Source organism: Canis aureus, chromosome 13, assembly GCF_053574225.1.
Source record: "Canis aureus isolate CA01 chromosome 13, VMU_Caureus_v.1.0, whole genome shotgun sequence".
Taxonomy (NCBI): Eukaryota; Metazoa; Chordata; class Mammalia; order Carnivora; family Canidae; genus Canis; species Canis aureus.
Window position 1 is genome coordinate 38,536,731 of NC_135623.1, and position 19,237 is coordinate 38,555,967.

Below are 19,237 nucleotides of genomic sequence, written 5' to 3' on the forward strand. Positions count from 1 at the left end.
TAAATGAGACAAAACCTGCAAATAGTTTAGTAGCAGAAAGATAGCAAACAAGAAATGTTAATGAGTATTCTCATTAATGGTGCTGGGCGTATTTTCTGTTTTTTGGTTTTGTTGTTGTTACCGTTTTTTAAAATGACTGTTCTCGTTCTTTGTTTCGCTTGTTTTTAAAAGGCACTTCAGGGATCATCTCCAAGAACTATTTCTTGGCACCCCTTCATGATTGCTACTAATAAGCTGAGTGGGTTCTCCTTTGCTTGATGAATCCTCCCCCTTTATGCTAAACTCATCGCTCAATATAATGTTACTTTACTGTTTCTGTCACACACATGAAAATTTCTTGATGCTATAGACTTTGTGTTATCCCTTTGTTTTTTCCAGCATTGGGCACATAGCAGTTGCATCACTTAGGAATTTTTCAGTTGAAATAACAGAAAATTTAACCGAAGTAACCGAAGACAGAGATTTGTCCTGGCCTGATCAATGTTCTCGATGACATCATGAAAGACTGTTCTTTCAATGCCTCCTTGTCACTTTTCCTGTGGCTGTTTCTACTTAGGGCTGCTCTCCCTTGGGGTTGCAAGATGGCTGCAGGACCTGCTCCTGGCTACCAGGCTTCTCATGTATAGTGAACAGAAGGGAGAGCATTGGTCTCAGGAATGTCTTGGGAGAGTAAGAAAGCTTCTTTCTCAGAAGCCCTCAGAAACATCTCCTCTCATCACATTGACCTGAATTGGATCATATATTCATCCTTGAAGGCAAGAGCATGGATGTGCCTATTGGCTGAGGTCAGTTGGGTCAGGCCTATAGCTGAATTTGCTGTTATCTTTCTCCCCTTACATGGGCTGCCCAGAGAAGGAGGAAATTAGAATAGAACTAACATACTATGACCAAGAAAAAGGAGGAATGAATGTACTAAATATAAGAATTACATCCTCCATTTTCAAAGGCACAAAACTGGATCCAAAAATATACTGTGACTTTTGATGCTACCATATCTATGGAAAGGGGTGGCCTGCCTAAGCACGATTTCCCCCATGTTTACCTCTTTGAAATGAAATTCAAGTTATGTGAATGGGAGCTAGCCTTCAATACATATAAGCTGCACAGAATGTTTGAATTTTAATATCTGCTTCATGAGATCAGGGTCCTGGTTTATTTTGTGTATTGCTAAATCCCCAAGTCATAGAACAGTGTCTGGCACATTATAAACATACAATAAATATTTTTAAATAATTAGTTCATTCATTCATTCATTTAATGAATTGTAATAGCCAGTGTTTGAGGTTTATCAATGGAAAGACCACAATTGTAGACATTGGGGTAAAAAAATCACATTATTTCTAGATTATTATTTCTAGATTATTAAGGTACCCAAAAGTTCTTTGCCAGAAACTAAATTTACATGGCATTAGAAAAAAGGGACCAAATGAAGACCATGTGTTTCAAAGAACTTGTTCAAATCATGTGAGCAGCTGCATCATGACATGACTGATGAAGAAATTAGAAGCAGTGAGGGAAGGACTTTAGCCATGTAATCTAGGGGAGAGCAGGTTTAACTATTTCCAGGCTATGCTCAGTATAGCAATCGGAGTGAGGTGTTAAAATCTAATTCACATCACAGGACATCTCTGCACAAAATAATGCAATGGCTCTTCATTTGCATTAAAAAAAAAATCAGCCCAGATTCTTAAAAGGCCTATGTGGCTTTCAGAAACCAACCCCTTCCTACCCACATCTCCACCCTGCCCCCAACTACCTATAGCTTTTGTGACATCTTGTGATACTCTCTCCCTCACTTACTTCCCCTCCCACCATTGTTACTTCTTTGCTGTGGCTCAAATAAACCAGGCCTCGTCTTAGGGCCTCTGAACTAGTATTTCCTTTTGCCTGAAAAACCCTTCCCTTGGATTGTACAAGACTGTTCAGAGTTACCACTCCATCAGGACTAATGTGGTCATCCTGTTTAACACTGTATCCCATTCATCCCTGCCACCCTGACACTATATCCGTGATATCATGCTCTACCTTTATTATTCCCATAGCATTTATTACCTTCTCACTTGTCACTTAATGTATTTTATCATTATTATTCATTTTTTGTCTGCCCATTAGAATGTAAACTCCAGGAGGGTAGTGATTATGACTTTATTTACTGACTTATTGCAAGGCATAGCCCAAATATATACTCAACAAATAATGATTGAATGAGCTTAAACTATATTAATCATTTATTCAAGTCAATAGTTAAGGCTTACTCCATACAGACAAATAACCCCAAAAGGCTAATTGAATGTCTGTCTTTATTTTCCAGCACACTATTCTTTATCTTGGTCGATTCTATGTTAAAAAAAAAAAAAAATCTTACCAAACAAAATGTATTTTGAGCATATTTAATACTCTGACATTTTTCCTGCATTTTAATGAAACTCAACTGTTAAATGAAACTAAACAGTGATATAATAGGCATAATAGTGACTGGTTCATAGCCAATTTTGGGTTTATATACAATTGCCCAAAGTTCAAATATATTAAAAAATTTTCAGCATAAAGTCAAATATATGTTTCATTGTTTTATTGTGTTAACCATCATGATTGAAACTTGAGTTTTTCCAGCAGAACATTGTTCCATATGAGAATTTTATCTTTTATCACAGAATGGCACATATCTTTATCTCAAGAACAGAAATTTCTAAAATATTATGGTCCTACATTTAAACTTTTTTTTTAAGTGCTAACCAATAAATAATCTCTATTTTAGTGGAATCTTCCTTTTACAGACACTAATGCATGTATGAAAGAGATAAATTCTCCTTGGGACTTTTTTTTTCCTGATTGGAGTCTTTCTTCCTAAATGTTATTGATACCAGCTACCAATAATATCCTCTTGGAAAAGAATCACCTGTTCTCATGGATGGTGACTATCTCGGTCTCTTTTGGCTGCTATAACAAAAACACCATAAACAGGGTGGCTTATAAGCAACATTTATGTCTCATAGTTTTAGAGGCTGAGCAGTTCAAGATGATGGCACCTCCACATTTGTTGTCTGGTGAAAGTGGCTGCCCACTGACAGCCTTCTTCTTTCTCACAGTAACCTCAGATAGAGGAAAGGAGGAGGGATCCCTCTGGGGCCTCTTTTATAAGAAGACTCACCCCATTCATGAGGGCTCCACCCTCATGACTCAATCACTTCCCAAGGAACTTACCTTCTAATGCCATCACCTTGGGAATTAGAACTTCAACATATGAATTTTTAGGCATTGAGGGGAAACAAACATTCAGTTGATAGCAGTGATTATTTGGCCCTTTTTTTTAAAGATTTTATTTATTGATTCATGAAAGACAGAAAAAGAGAGACAGAGACACAGGCACAGGGAGGAGAAACAGGCACCATGCCAGGAGCCTTATGTGGGACTCAATCCTAGGACTCCAGGATCACACCCTGAGCCAAAGGCATCTAGATGTTCAACCACTGAGCCACCCAGACATCTCAATTATTTGGTACTTCTTAAGAATTAAGTTGATAATAAAATTTAATGCAGTGGTTATTTGGCACTGTTTTGTTCTGCAGAGCTTAATTCCTTGAAGATATTAATTTTGTTTTGTTTTTTCTTTTTCAGAATTCTTGCTTCATTTGTATCTGTTTACCATATGTTGAGAGAGAATAATGGCCGAAAGCTCAAATGTTGTAACTTTAAACTGCTTATATAACTTGGTTATCTGTAGACCAGGCTATATATTTTCCTTCCATCAGGCTCCCTAACAGCCTCTGTGTTCCCTATGACATCCTACATCTCTGAGAAATCTCTCACCTGAACTCATCCAATTCATTTACTCTTCAAACTTAGTAAATATTCATTGTCTTGTGATAGCCCTTTATTTAATTCTTACCCTCTTTTTTTTTACCCTCTTTAATCAACCAAAATATTTCTTATTCCTCATATAATTTATCCATGCCTTTGCTCAATCATTTCAATATGTATCGGTAGACCCTAGTATAAACCAGGCACTATCTTAGAGAAAGAAAATACAGTGGTGAACACTATAGACCAATTCCTTGCTCTTATGGAATTTACGAGATGGGGTCTCTTTCTCCAATGAACCATGTCTCCCTATATTCCCATTTTTGTGTAATTCTTCTCCTAAAAATCTTGGTTTTTTTTTTTTTTCTGTGATTTGCTTTAATCATAAAATGCATGGAAGGCAAGTGTTGGTCTGAGGGTTTAAAAGGATGGGAGATTCTGCATTGAACTCTGGGGAAAGCTACCTGCAACATAAGGCCCTGACTACTCTGAGTCCATCATGCTGTGAGAAAGATAATTGAGCTACATAAAGAGCCCATGTGAGTGAGGCCATCTTGGAAGTTGCTATTCAATTGGTGTCACCAAATGGGCCAGGCTGGATGGTACCACCCTAAGCAGACACAAACCCCACTGGCTCTGGCTCAAACTACAACATTGTGATCAAATAAAGAAAGTAATTGAAGTCTTAAGGCACTAATATTAGGATAGGTTGTTATATAACAATAGATAACCAAAACAGAAAATCCTTTCAGTTAAAGTTGATTTATAGAAAGTTAAAACTCACTAAACATCACCACCCCCAATTGTCCTCTTATGTATTTATAAGAGGAAAATACATAAGAGTAACCATACAATCAATAATCATATAATATAAAAATATTCAGTTCCATGATATTTTATACACATGCACACATGCACACATGCATGCACACATTTATTCTTTCATTTATTCAAGATTTTTTTAATGATAATTGAACATCTAGTTAACACCAGGGACTAGACCAATGAAATAAGTAAGACTCATATTTCACAGAAACTGTGAAAGATAGTAAATATTTGTAGTGTTAAGCCATTGTGTTTTGAGTAATTTGTTACACAGCAATAAATAACTAATTCAAGAGATCTGCTTCGGACTATCATGATAAATCTTTTTTTTTTTTTTTTTTTTTTTGGTACACCAGCACTCTTTAGAGTTGACATCATTATAACAGTTGAATAGCTATGGTGAGAACTAGTCCATTGTTAGTGCTATTTTTTTTAAGTTGGTTGTAATTTTGTCTTTGTGGTGAAAGCAGATTACAGCCAAGTGTCTATTTAGAAAGAGAAAGGTCACAGAAGATACAGGGAGCATTCCACAGACTACACTGACCTAACATATACTATCATAGCCTTGCATGTAAAACAAGACTCGTAGTTAAAATACATTTGGTTATACAAGCCTTATGTTTTAAGTGAATTATGGGGACACTCAGAGGTCCCCTCAAGGTTGGGCTAAAACTTAGACCTAGATATTCTGCCTTCCATTCAGTGATATTTCCACCTTATCACATTTAATGCTTATACTAGGAGCATTTATATTGGGGCAGGTATAGATGAAATAAGACTGTATGTTGGTTCTGGGTTGTAGGTTCATGGAGTGCATTATGCTATTTGTAAATTTTGTCCCTGAAAATTTCTATATAAAAACTTTAAAGATAAGGAGAAAGAGCTCATTTGTCCTTTAGTTTGTTATAATTTTAATATGTTGTATATATAATTTTTAATAACCAAGTATTCTGTGATTTTCAAGGAAAGTAAGTACAGACTATAAACTTTGCCAGTTTAAAACATCCACTCATAATCATTCTAGCAAGCAGAAACTAGAATCCATTTTAGGAAAATAAGCGTGCTATAAAATCACCATTTTTCCTTTGGTAGAAAATTGTTGGTTTTCATTTTATGCTAACTGGATTTCAGTCATGTTGATAAAGTATTATTTTTATCAAGTCCAAAGTATGAGCATTTGTGATGTCATAGGTACCATATTGGTTCACTTTATACTCAACCTAGTAAAACATATATCCAACAGAATTCAACTAGCTGGGGCCCTATTTAACATCTTGTTCAGTTTTCTGGCCAAGGGTAGAAAGAACACAAACTGATTGAGAAATGTAGTGACTGAAAACTAAATTTTAGGCTATGTCATGTGATTTCTACAGATTTGGTACAACCTCTTAGAAAAACTTGCCAGAATTTATTGCAAATCAGAGTTCTAAAATACGTAAAGATACATAAGATACATCTCTACACTAACTGCACTCTGTCCACAAGGTATGTTCACACATTTTAGAAAGTTGCTAGAGCAAGGATAAAAACGAAACAAAACAAAAAAAGAGTCTTCCGTTGTACATTTTAACTAACTAGAAAATTCAGTAAGCAGAACTGATCATTCTCTATGAATTAGGGTTATTCAATGAGCTTCAGGATAGTAATGCCATAGAACAAAATGTATGACTCAAAAAAATGCAACGCTGATAACATTCCTGAGTGTTGATAATAGTCACAGAATTTTCCTCCTATCTTATCTGATGATTTATGGCAGAGAATAAAGTAACGGAAAATTTTGGCCAACAACTCTGAAGACAGTGGATTTAAACTGTCTTTTTCCCAGAATCAGGACTATTCTTGTGACTTAAAACACCACAATTCATATTATTTTAATTACTCATTTTTAAGACCATGGTGTGTCACAAAACCTGTGGCTATGACTTTGGAGATTTATTTTTTCCAGTTTACAATATGACACAAAATATCATAGTAAGCCACAGAACCTTACTGACTTGGACTTTCCAGACTTCAGAACCACAGACTGCCAGCCCTTTGTATGTCATCTGAAATGATCCAAAGGTTGCTCACCCAGTACACATCCCCAAGTTCCCAGTTTGAACAAACACAGACATTTGATGAGGAGCCAAACCCAGAACAGCATGCCTGGGCTTTTTTGAACATGGAATTGCCTCAAATTAAAACTAATTTATTCAAGAACTCCAGACCAGATAATAGTTCTTTCACTATTTGAGCTCTGCAACAAATTGTATATTTGAGAATATTGTATTCATCCATCCATCCACTTGTTTGTTCATTCACTCATTTATCAAGTACTCACTCATTGGCAGAAATCAAGGCTCCTAGTCCCCATGAGACCTATATTCTGGTGGGCGTGACAGACAATAAATATGGAAACTAATAAATAGACAAGATGATTTCAATAGCACTGGATGAAAATTTAGTCCCAGTTTCCTTCTTAGTAGTTGTGTAAAGTTGATAATGTTTCTTAACCTTTTTGATGTATTAATTTTTTTCTAAAGATATTATTTATTTATTCATGAGAGACACAGAGAGAGAGGCAGAGACACAGGCAGAGGGAGGAGCAGGCTCCTCGCAGGGACTCCAAGATCAAGACCTGTGCTGAAGGCAAATGCTCAACCGCTGAGCCACCAGGCAGCCCTATTAATTTCTAAAATGTTAAGGAAACAACAGTTTTCCAGAACTTTTTGTGAATATTAAATTAGATTATGCAGCAAAGTGCTTAGAGCATAGTATCTGCCTCATTTGCATTGAATGTATGCTAGGATGTCTACAGTACTATCTGTAATGTGGAAAAAACTGAAATAATCCAAATTTTCTCAGACAGAAATGGTTGGATAAATAAATATATTATATTTGTATGGTGTAGTGCTGCCTAGCTATTAAAAGGCACATACAAGGTCAAAAAGATAACAGACCTTAAAACATAATTTGAAAAAAAAATGAGGAAGAAAATATATGGTCTGATGCTATTAATAATACAACGTTCATGAACATATATGCATGTGCGAAGCAATATTTTTAAAGAACAGAGAAAATATATCTCAAATTCATGCTGAGGAATGTTCCTTGAGGGAAGGAAAGGATGATTTAAATAGACATCTGATAGGAGAATTCAAAGAATCATGCACTTTTATCTAATATGTATTATTTTATTTTAAAAATAAAGCACATGATAAATTGAATTGAAATAGTAAGAGGGGAAAGAGCGAGGGGAGATAATATCCTTTAAATGGATAATTGAGATACTTTATGACAAAATGGTCATTTGAAAGGAAAGTTCTTGGCAGCCATCCTTTCTACATGGTAGTTACTTTGACAGTTCATTTTCACCTCACTTAGCAAGGGTCTGTGGAATGAATGTGCTCTTGGTCTTCAGAAAGCTCAGGTGCTTGAGGTAAACATATTTACTTAGGATAATCAAGTAGATTTTCTCTCTCTCTCTCTCTCATCCTTCTTTTTTTTTTTTTTTTTTTTTTTCTTCACTTAATGTTATGTTTAGACATTGTCGTCAGCCAGGGACTTCATCACATCTGGGATACAGCACAAAATTCTTGACTGCTATCCTTGAGCTTAAATCAAAAAGTCACAGTGTTCCAGGGCATTGTCACAGAGTCGTTGACACATGGTTTCTCCCTGCCCTCCATATTACAAAGACCTGATTGACTTTTACAGATTCCAAGTGACCATCCTTCATGGGCTTTTTATATCACTAACTATACACATTTGTCTAATGCTGCCAGCCTAAATTCTTTCCGGCTCTGCTGGTTTTTAACTTTCACTAAGTGCTTATAATCCATGCACATAGTCACTAAGTGAGGTTGTTAAATTTCCATTTTCCATCTCCCATGAATAGCTACTCCAGCAGATGTGGCCTGGGATGGTTGTCCCCCAAACCAAAGCTATTTGGCAAAGATATGTCTTGCCTTACACAAGCAGAAGAAAGGGCTTTGGTGGCTTACATCTTCATTCACTGTCCTTACTGCATGAAAACCAGAACATGCTTAAAATAGGAGTAGCTGCCACGGTAGCTGTTCAAAAGTTTAATGGAATGGGGAAAAAATCATTGTTATTTTTATTGCAATATCTTTTCCTTAATGGGTTCTCATCAGGAAATAATGGGACATATTTTTCCGTTTTCTTTGGGGATATGTTGCTTGTGAGATTTTTGGCACGTCTCCTAAGACTTCAGGACAAATAATAATATACCCAAAGGACACTCATTTAATGAAGTAAATTTATAAAAATGCAGCTAAGAGGGGTGAAGAACTCTAATTTCTTTGTTATCTTCCCATGTCCAGATGTTGACTTCAGACACCTGACTCTGTGCAATTCTTTACCAGAGACTGACGGTAATGTCTAAAAGTATTAGGTTGATTTGCTTGCACAGTTTCTCACCTGGTCTCGAGGAGTCATACTGTCCATGCTGCAACCAAGTTCTTCAGCTTGTAACAATGTTGACAAAGCTGGTAGAGACCCAGGATAAAGCAGGCAGATACTTCTAGAATGCTAGCAATACATTAGCCATGGAGATAGGTGAATTAGTTATTAGAAAACATGCAGGACTCTCTCGACTCCTAGAACTTTTTCATAAAATCCAATGGAATGCTCATTTCTATCCGTCTGACCCAATATTTTTAAACTTCTAATATGGCTTCTCTGATCAGACCAAACCACGTTTGCCTGTTATTCTCTTTAATGTTCTTGATACTTCTTACCTTTAGGCTATTAATTCTTACAGAATTCCTTCTTTATATTTTTTTCAGTAATCCTGATTGAAGAGAACATTCTAAACTCCCTCATAGGAAATGTCCCTGACTGTCTCACTTCTCTAATCAGTTCTATGTTTTACAGTTCCTTAGCACTTAATATATAACAAGTTTAACCCTGTCATCTGATATTTTTTCATCTTATCTTTAATAGTTGCTCTGTTGTATAAAGAAAGGATGTTTGATTTCTCCTCTGAAACTCTCACCATCACCATCATCATCAACCTGAGGCCAATGTCACATCTTTTTCATTTGTGTCTTGCCTTTGAAATCTCAATTAAACACTGACAGTGTGAAGGAAAGTCAAAGGAGAGAAGATAACCTTAGTTATAATTGTCAAGAATTCAAAATCTTAAGGACTAATTGAGGCAACAAGATATAATATTTATTTTTAAATAATGAAAGGAATTTAAATAATTTCTAACAAAGAGAAAATATACACAATATAGCCAAGCAAATCCCTTCAAAAATAAATTTTTGAAGGACTCAGGGTAAGGAGAAATTACCTCTAGTTGGGGATGGAGGCACGCCCTATGAAGAAAGTCCAATTTGATGTGGGGGGAATTATAATTTATTTATTTAACATATTCACCAAGCACTTGATAAACCTCGGGCGGGATAGAATTTTACTAGGTTTAGAGAAAGGGATGAAAAGTCTGTGAGCAGATGAGTAGTTACAAGAATGCTTGAATAATAGTGGAGTCAATCTAGTATTCATTTATTCATCAGTATATTTAATAAACGTTATCCTATGTCTGTGCTACTTGATATTGTGTTCAGCTCTGAGAATTCGGGAGTGACACAGAACAATACCATTCTTTTCCAAGAATTCAAAACATATTAAGACCATCAGAAAAAAAAAAAAAGATAATTGATGTAACAGAGGTATATAAGCCAGAATTCAGTTCTAAGAACAAGAGATACCAAAAAGTAAGACACAGCTCCTCTTAGTGAGAGAGAGACAAGTACTAGAATTGATGTAATAAATTTTGAAGCAAAGAATGGACATGAGGTGCTTTGTGCTTGGCAGATTTGCAAATGTATTGGAAAAACTATAGGTGCAAGAGAGTGTGACTGAAGACTGGATAAAAATAAAATGTACCGTCCAGCTCAGCTAAGCTTTGTATGATCGGGAATCTGATAGGTCATACCCCATGGGAGTCTTTGAAGAATTTTAAATTGTTGAGAGACATATTCAGAATGGCCCCGTTCAAGAGTCAGTTTATTCCTTAAAGCAATAAGAATATAGGATGGGACAGTTAGGAGTCTAGGAGTCTAGGATTCAAAAGGCTGGCTTCAAATGAGGGTAAACTGTAATGGAAGGTACCACCAACATCGGAATAAGTAAAGGAGTAAAAAAAAAAAAAAACAAAACAAAAAAAAAATTGCTGAATAAATGATTCAATAATTCTTTCCTGGTTTCTTGCCTGAGAGGAGAAAAGCATGAAACTTTTGTCAAAGATTGCACTTTTGTGTCTTGGTCCAAATTCCACTGGGGAGGAGGAGTGACACAGGAAAGGCTCTGGGCCACACCACATGGGACTCTGCTGTCTGCAGATCTGTGTCCATCTGGTCAAAAGGGAAATTGATTGGCCTGAGGCAAATATAAATGGGCCAGAGAACCATTTAGTCAGAGTTAAGTAACAATTCTCTTTTGGGAAATTTACCTGTTATGATAACTAAAAAGTAAAGTTCTGTATTCAATGGCACATAGCTTCATAGCAGGAAGTTCTGTTCAACATTCCAGAAAGTTCTGCATTACTTTTCCAGTACCTCAATTTTTGAAAATGTTCAGAGTCAGGAAGTCTGCTTTCTGACAGTCCCTCTTCCTAGGACTTGCTCTGAAAGCACTGGCATCTCAAACTCTGTGGCCCCCTCCCTTCTTCACTTGAAATCTTACCTCCTTGTACCCTTTGGTGTTAATTTTTTATAATTCTCTTACAATAATGTCATAACCACTTCTTTTGAGAAATTTACTAACCCAAATGCCTTATACATCTATTTTGAATTATCATCTTATCACCCTTGAGTTTACTCAATTTAACCAGTCTTTTTATTATTAGACTCCTAACATTTGATGTTGACTGTCTTCCTGTTGTTGTTTATTTTTACTTTGTTTTGTTATTTAATACTGACTGCTCTTCACTGCTGACAAACTCTTCTAATAATTTCTAATATTCTTTGTCTTAGACCTCAAATTATTCCTTTTTTTTTTTCCCCTTTAGGCCTCAGGGAAATTTTATCCTGTTAAGTAGGTGGTCCTTAATTTTTGTATGAACAAACAGAGTTACCTATCAAAACATTCCATCTGAATTCGTTCAACTAGAATGAGTTAGCCAGTTATACTAAATGTATGATGCAATTAATCATATGATCCAAGCTGTATGTGCACACACACACACACACACACACACACACACACACACCTCTGACATGACATATTAGCAGTCATTGGTCTTGTTTATTTGTTACACTATTAAATGTCTGAGGATAGAGATCACATCCAATCTAACTTTATTAAAATAACATAGCATGAATATAGATCTACATTTCTTGTAGGTGTGAATTAAATACAGAGCAATAATGATACCATAACTTGTCACAAGATTCATGCCCCAGTATCAGTCATTGAACTAGCTAAGGTTTTGTCAAATTTCTTGCCTAAACATGAATAGATGAGATTATGTTTTAGAAGGAAAATATATACCCGAATAAATAAATATAAATATTAAAAAAATCATCCTTACTCAACTTACACCATTTTTTTCTAATAAGAATAATGTAATTATAAGGGAATATTTGAAGAAAACACAATGAATGAGATAAAAAATACAATTTAGCATTTAAAAACAAATAGCACTAGAGGTATATAAAGTTTCAATTTTAACATTCATCTGAAGAAACACTATTTTATTTTGCTATCCTTCTGGTCAAAGAGGTATTTAGGGTTGAGCTATGTGTACTTCAGGATAGAGAATATTAAAATTTTGTGTCAAAAATAGAAATTTTTTACTAGCAGTGGGTCAGTGGAACTCTTGACATGTTAGCAAGGACCCCCAACTACAGACTTTTCATTTTTTTGTCTTTTTTTGTTTTCTGGAATATGAGGCTATCATTGGCTCTGGGATAACTAAACATTATTGGGGTTTGGTTTATCCAAAACCACATATGGTAAACTATGCTAAGTAGAGGTTTAAACTTGAAAATGATGTTGAAATGCTACTTTGGTTGTAGATATGCAGGAGAAGACAGACAAATTTGCCTCTCCACTGCCAATGTCTTCCACATCAAAAGGATTGAGTCAGAGATGTCACTGGTATGTTTCCTTTTTTATTTTGCACCTCAGAAGCCCTTTCTCTGTCCATTTCTCCCTTCTTTTCCCCCGAGACATAAGAAGGGTCAAAAGGCTCCAAATATTCAGCCATTTTAGATTGAGTAACTGTATGGTTTTGGTTTTTTTTGTTTGTTTTGTTTTGTTTTTTGTAGGTCAAGGGAGAGGTACGGTCTCTGGAAAGACAGTCTGCATAGATCTGACTTACTAAACGGGTCATGGTAGAGTCATAGGTTAGCCTACTGACACAGCAATATATTTTGTTTGTGTTCTATAGTGTCTTCATTTGAAGAAGAAAGGCAGAAGCTTGATACTCCCTCAGAAAAGTCTGTGTAGTGTTATTCTGCCTCAAATTTTCCTTTCTTTCTCTTTTTTCTTTTTTTACAAAAATTAAGCTCCTTAAAAATAAGATTGTGGGGATGAAAGGAGAGAGCGATAAATGGCCAAAGGGGACACAATTTCGCCTCATTCCAAGTATAGGTTTTAACTCTATTACGAATTATGAACTTGGCTTCTTGATTGAATTCTCCCAGGGTAGCCCAGCATACCACCTCATTTTCCAAGCTTGTCATAACTGTGTGAAAGAGTCCATAACCAATGAATGCATATTTTCAAATGAGAAATTATATATATCTACATATGTACACTTTAAATCATAGCAGTAATACCATTTTCTATATATTAAAAATCTTTAAAAATGCCTAGTATAATGGAGTATCAACCTAGGTACAGTGTGAAATTCATGGATGAAAATTTGTCCATAGATACTCAATTTCAAAATATCTGGGAAATACACGATCTGCTATGAATGAATGAATGAATGAATGAATACAAATATACATGCATACAGAAATTAGGCAATTTTAAAGTGTCTCAACATCTTCCAGCTTATGTTTTTATGGATTGCCTTGCTTTCACATAATTTTATGTTATAGTAAGGCAAAGATGTTTGAAATTACCACAATTTACTTTAGGACAAATTAGATAATGCATAATGAGCAAGGAAAGAGATATATTTTAAAATCTTATATATCATTTTTTGTCATCATTACCTTTGAAGGAAAAGAAACCATGCTAATCTTTATAAGAAGAAAATCTCTGGTAGCCTGTCATTTCCACATACTACTTTTTCTAACATCGGAGTCTTTAATTGGATAGATGAAAATATATCAGCAGTTGGTAGCTTGAAGAAATCTAAAATTTTAGAGTCTCTTGTTAGCTTAGGCATAGAGCTAGGCAAAATACTTTTCACTTTTGGCAAAAACAATGGGAAAAAGCATTAGTCTCTCCAGGATGATTTTTGTTACTTCCTACTCTAGGGAAGTCCAGAAACACAAAGTGAGATCAGAATTTTTCACTAATTTCTGGCCCTTCTGTTTCTCCACATTCTGGCAATAAAATGTGGAAAACATATTTGTTCAAGGGCAACATGAACTTTTTCTGAACCTCTCAAGACAGCCACTTAGTCATAGAAAAACACAACTTTTTGGTTCTTCCTTAACTTCAATTATTGAAGCAACGAATGATTCGTGCAATGGCTTCTCCCATTCTCCACCCAGTCAGCATTCATTTTCCTTTCTTTACATATCACATTATAAGTCATGTTAGGCCAAGTTCTGGATTTATAGAACACTCAACTGAAGACGTGACATCAGTTTTGTTGCCAGAATGAAATGGCCAGCATTTCTAAAAATGTCCCTTTTCTGCCTCCAAAGCTACTTAAGCCAAAAGCCCTATTGAAATAGAATGATGATTGAATAGGGTCTCTTTTAAAAGGTCAAAGCTTATTATCATGCTTCACTTTGTTATCCTCCAGAGTTATTTGGTCACTTGAGAACAGTCACATGAAGGAGTTAGTTCATAGATTGTTTATTTCATGAATGGAAAAAGAAACATAAATGAAGACAAGAGGTAATATTTGTTTGAGTAAGTGTTACATTATGTTTGCTGAAGTCCCAAGAGTTTTTCAAAGATTAAATGCTTCTTCTAATACAATTACTCTCAAAGACTAATTTGGTTAATAAAAATAGGAATCTGCATAATTTCTGATTGTAACTAAATAGTAGGATCTCTCTAGCAAGGATCCCTCTCGGGACATATGCTGATGAGATGAAATGAAGAAGAGAGCAAAGAAAGAATTACCCTCCCATCCATCTTTCCCCAAACCTCCTGTTTTATTGCTTGAAGGGGAGTGTTGAGCAGCTTTCAGAAATTATCTCCTGCTGTATCGCTACTCAACTGAGGATATTATTATGGATTACAATAGAGCCTTATGTATAAGAACTTTTATTTCTGGGGTGCTCAGTTGGTTAAGCGTCAGGCTTCGGCTCAGGTCATGATCTGGAGTCCTGGGATCAAGGCCTGCATTAAACTCCCTGCTCTGTGGCGAGTCTGCTTCTCTCTTTCTCTCTACCTTTCCCCACACCCACCTGCACCAGCTTGTGCTCTCTCTCAAATAAATAAATAAATAAATAAATAAATAAATAAATAACATCTTTAAAAGAAAAAGAACTTTTATTTACTTCTTACTCCATTATTTTGTAGAAACCTTCAATTATGTTGTTTTAAGTAAACAAGGGACTGATAGCATTGCTGTCAATATACGTATTTATTTGAATATTTTCCAGAAATATCATCTTGAGGTTTATATTTTTCCTCAATTTTCTAAAAAATGAATTTTGGGCTCAACCTTATAGAACACAAAGGTGAGATGCATGATGTGGGCATGCACTGATCCAGACCACATGTTCTACTAGCTTAAAAGACTATGCAATGCTGACTGTTTCTGCTGTGTGGTGGCCTCGGAAGCATTGGGTTCACATTCTGATTTCCTTATATACTTTCCAGTGCTTAAAAGTACAAAGATCAATTGCTTTCGAAATTCTTTGTAAAGTTGTTTAGGTTGCTTTCCAGTCTTTAAGAAATCCCTAAATCCATCTGTTCTTCACACAGGAGCACATAACTTGAATTACAATCTATCAGAGAAAATTCCTCCACTTGGTGGAACAGAACATTACAAGGTAGACATTTTCAGTATGCAGATTCGTACCACATGGATGCCCTTGTGTGGGAGTCAGTAAACATTTTTTGAAGTTTTATTTTTTTAAATTTGTGGTCCATAGAGTCTCTGTTTCAACTCATCGATCACTTGCTCCCTGCTCTGTGGGGAGTAGATTCAATTTACACCTTTTTGGGAATTCTTAAAGCTTTGAATGTTTAAATATATTTTTTAAAAATCATCCTTAGCAAAAAAAAAAAAAATCATCCTTAGCTCAAGGGTTTGCCCTTGTGTTGTAGTTTGCCAACCTCTGACCTGGGGCACTGATTAGAAATCTGAATGTTGAAATCACCCATTCTTTTTTTTTTTTTTTTTTAAGATTTTACTTATTTATTCATAAGAAACACAGAGAAAGAAAGAGAGAGAGTCAGAGACACAGGCAGAGGGAGAAGCAGGCTCCATGCAAGGAGCCTGACCTGGGACTCCATCCCGGGTCTCCAGGATCACGCCCTGGACTCAAGGCGACGCTAAACCGCTGAGCCACCCACGCGGGCTGCCCAGTCATTCTTGACTAGAACAAAATTCTGCAATTTCTCATGCACTTTACACAAAACACGAACCCCTCAGTGTCTCCTTTTTTATAGGCACAACAATGTCTGTTTAACAATGTAAGGATTGCATAAACTTGAACTTTTATCCTGTATTCATTTAAGTAGCTTTATTTGAGGTTATAATTCTTTCAGGTAGAGAAGTAAACCTCTGTCACCTTGCTTCATTCTCTGTATAAACAAGCAATAGCCAACTACTATTTTTGGTGAATACTTTTTTGTAAAACTTGAAGCCTCTTTGGGTCATTTCCTTTCCTCCCTCAAACTATGCTGACTCCTCCAGCTTTAACTTAGAGATTTTTTCTCCCAACTCTTTAATCATGTTCTGAAATTCTTTTAAACTTTCTCAAATGTTTCATAATCCTCTGAAATTGTGATGCCAAGAGTAGACTGAATTTTATGACCACGTGTGCAGCCATGTATTGAGTCTGCAAAACCACACAGAGCATTCCCAGAATTGCTGATTGGTATTTTCTGAAAATATAAGTATCATATCTAATGCTTTTTCTTTCAGAAAGAGTAAGGTACCTTACAGATTGTTAAGTATTCACTTTTATTTATTTATACTGTAGTCATATTCGCTGTTTTTACTTGAATTCAAAGTCCTACCAATGTTTTAAAGAATATCTTGTTTGATTTAATATTTTTCAACTTATTACCTCATCATTGCTCTTTTAAGAATTGCCTTTTTACATTTATTTTTTTTCTTTATTTTTTAAAAAATATATATATATTCATAAATCATCATTGTCAGGAAACCTCTGGTTGTTCATCCATGACAATACCTATCTTCCTCTACTCTTCCCCATTCATAACACCTGACAACCACTAATCTTCTATCTGTATACATTTTTAAAGATTTTATTTATGTATTTATTTATTTATTTGAGAGAAAGAGAGAGAGCATATGAAGGGGGGAGAGGGACAGAGAAAAAGGGAGAGGGACAAGCAGACTCTGCTGAGTGGGGAGCCCAACCCAGGACTCCCATCCCATGATCCTGAGATCATGACCTGAGCCAAAATCAAGAGTCAGACTCTTAACTGACTGAGCCATCCAAGTGTCCCATCTGTCTGTATTCTTTTGTCAATTCGATAGTTATAAAAATAGAATCATACAATATACAGCTTTTTCATATTGGCTTTTTTCACTGAGCATAATTACTTGGAGATTTATCTAAGTGGTGTATAGCACTAGTACAGCATGTTCTTTTTTGATTGAGTAGTGTTCCTTGGTATGGGTGTACCACAGTGTATCCATTCACTGGTTGAAGAACATCTGAATTGCTTCCAGTTTGGGACTATTATAAATAAAACTATCATGAACATTCCTATAGTGTGTGTTTGTGTGTGTGTATGTGTGTGTGCACACGAGCATGCGCATGTGAACATTGCTTCTCATTTCTCTAGAATATATGCCCAAGAATTCAATTGCTGGGTCATAAAATGACTGCATGTTTAGTTTTATAAGAAACTGTTTTCCAGAGTAACCATACCATTTTGCATTTTCACAATGTATAAGTGACCCATTTTCTTCCCATCCTCACTAGTAATTTTTGTTATTATTTTTAAATTTTAGCCATTCTGATAATTGTGTAGTAATATATCATTAGAGCTTTAATTTGAATTTCTTTAATAGCTAATGATGTTGGATATCTTTTTTTATATAATTTTTTAAAGATTTTATTTATTTATTCATGAAAGAAGCAGAATGAGAGAAAGAGAGACAGACACAGGCAGAGGGAGAAGCAGGCTCCTCGACAGAAGCCCAAAGCAGGACTCCATCCTGGGGTCCTGGGATCATGACCTGAGCCGAAGGCAGAGGCTCAACCACTGAGCCACCTGGGATACCCATGTTGAATATCTTTTCATATGTTTATTTACTATTTGTATGTCCTCATCATTAAAATTTCTATTCATATATTTTGCCCACTTTCCTTCCTATTGTTGAGTTTTGAAAGTTCATTGTAAGTTCTAGATTCTAGGCCTTTGTCAGATACATGGCTTGCAAACAAACGTTTTCTCCAAGCCTGTGGCTTGTCTTTTCATCATTTAATCAAGGTCTTTCATAGGGTAAAAGTTTTTAATTTGATGAGTTCCAAGTTATCAATATCTTATGTATTACATTTAAGACTATAATCCATTTTGAGTTCATTTTTTGTATAATGTGTAAGGCTTAGATCAAAGTTCTTGTATGGCATAGATATACTACAGTTACTACAGTACCATTAGTCAAAGAGGCAATTGTTTTTCCATCGAGTCACCTTTAAACCTTTGTAAAAATTAGTTGACCATCTCTGTATGGGTCTGTTTCTGAGTTTTCTCTGCATTTCCAATTATCTGTGTTTGCATCCATTTTTTTAAAAGATTTTATTTATTTATTCATGAGATACACAGAGAGAGAGAGGCAGAGACATAGGCAGAGAGAGAAGCAGGCTCCCCTTAGGGAGCCTGATGTGAGACTTGATTCCAGGACCTGAGGATCACAACCTGAGCCAAAGGTCAGATGCTCAACCACTGAGTCACCCAGGTGCCCCTGTGTTTGTATCTCTATAACAATTTTATTTTGTTGGGATCCCTGGGTGGCGTAGCGGTTTAGCGCCTGTTTTTGGCCCAGGACGCAATCCTGGAGACCCGGGATCGAATCCCACGTCGGGCTCCCGGTGCATGGAGCCTGCTTCTCCCTCTGCCTGTGTCTCTGCCTCTCTCTCTCTCTCTCTGTGACTATCATAAATAAATAAATAAATAAATAAATAAATAAATAAATAAATAAAGTAACAATTTTATTTTGTTCACTATAACTAAACAGCAAGCCTTAATATTAAGTAAAGTAATTCTTTCTATTATATTATTTGTCAAGATTATTTCAGCTATTTTTTGGTTCTGT

General features: G+C 35.6%; 1 long non-coding RNA gene across 1 annotated transcript in view; it reads left to right on the forward strand.

Moving 5' to 3' along the window:
• Window positions 1-18,179, forward strand: part of LOC144282299 (uncharacterized) — a 32,878-nt gene extending 14,699 nt beyond the window's left edge. Inside the window, exons 3-4 of the long non-coding RNA XR_013350692.1 lie at window positions 12,651-12,732; window positions 18,055-18,179. This is a non-coding gene — a long non-coding RNA (uncharacterized LOC144282299). The remainder of the gene's footprint in view (window positions 1-12,650; window positions 12,733-18,054) is intronic.
• Window positions 18,180-19,237: the final 1,058 nt, after the last annotated feature.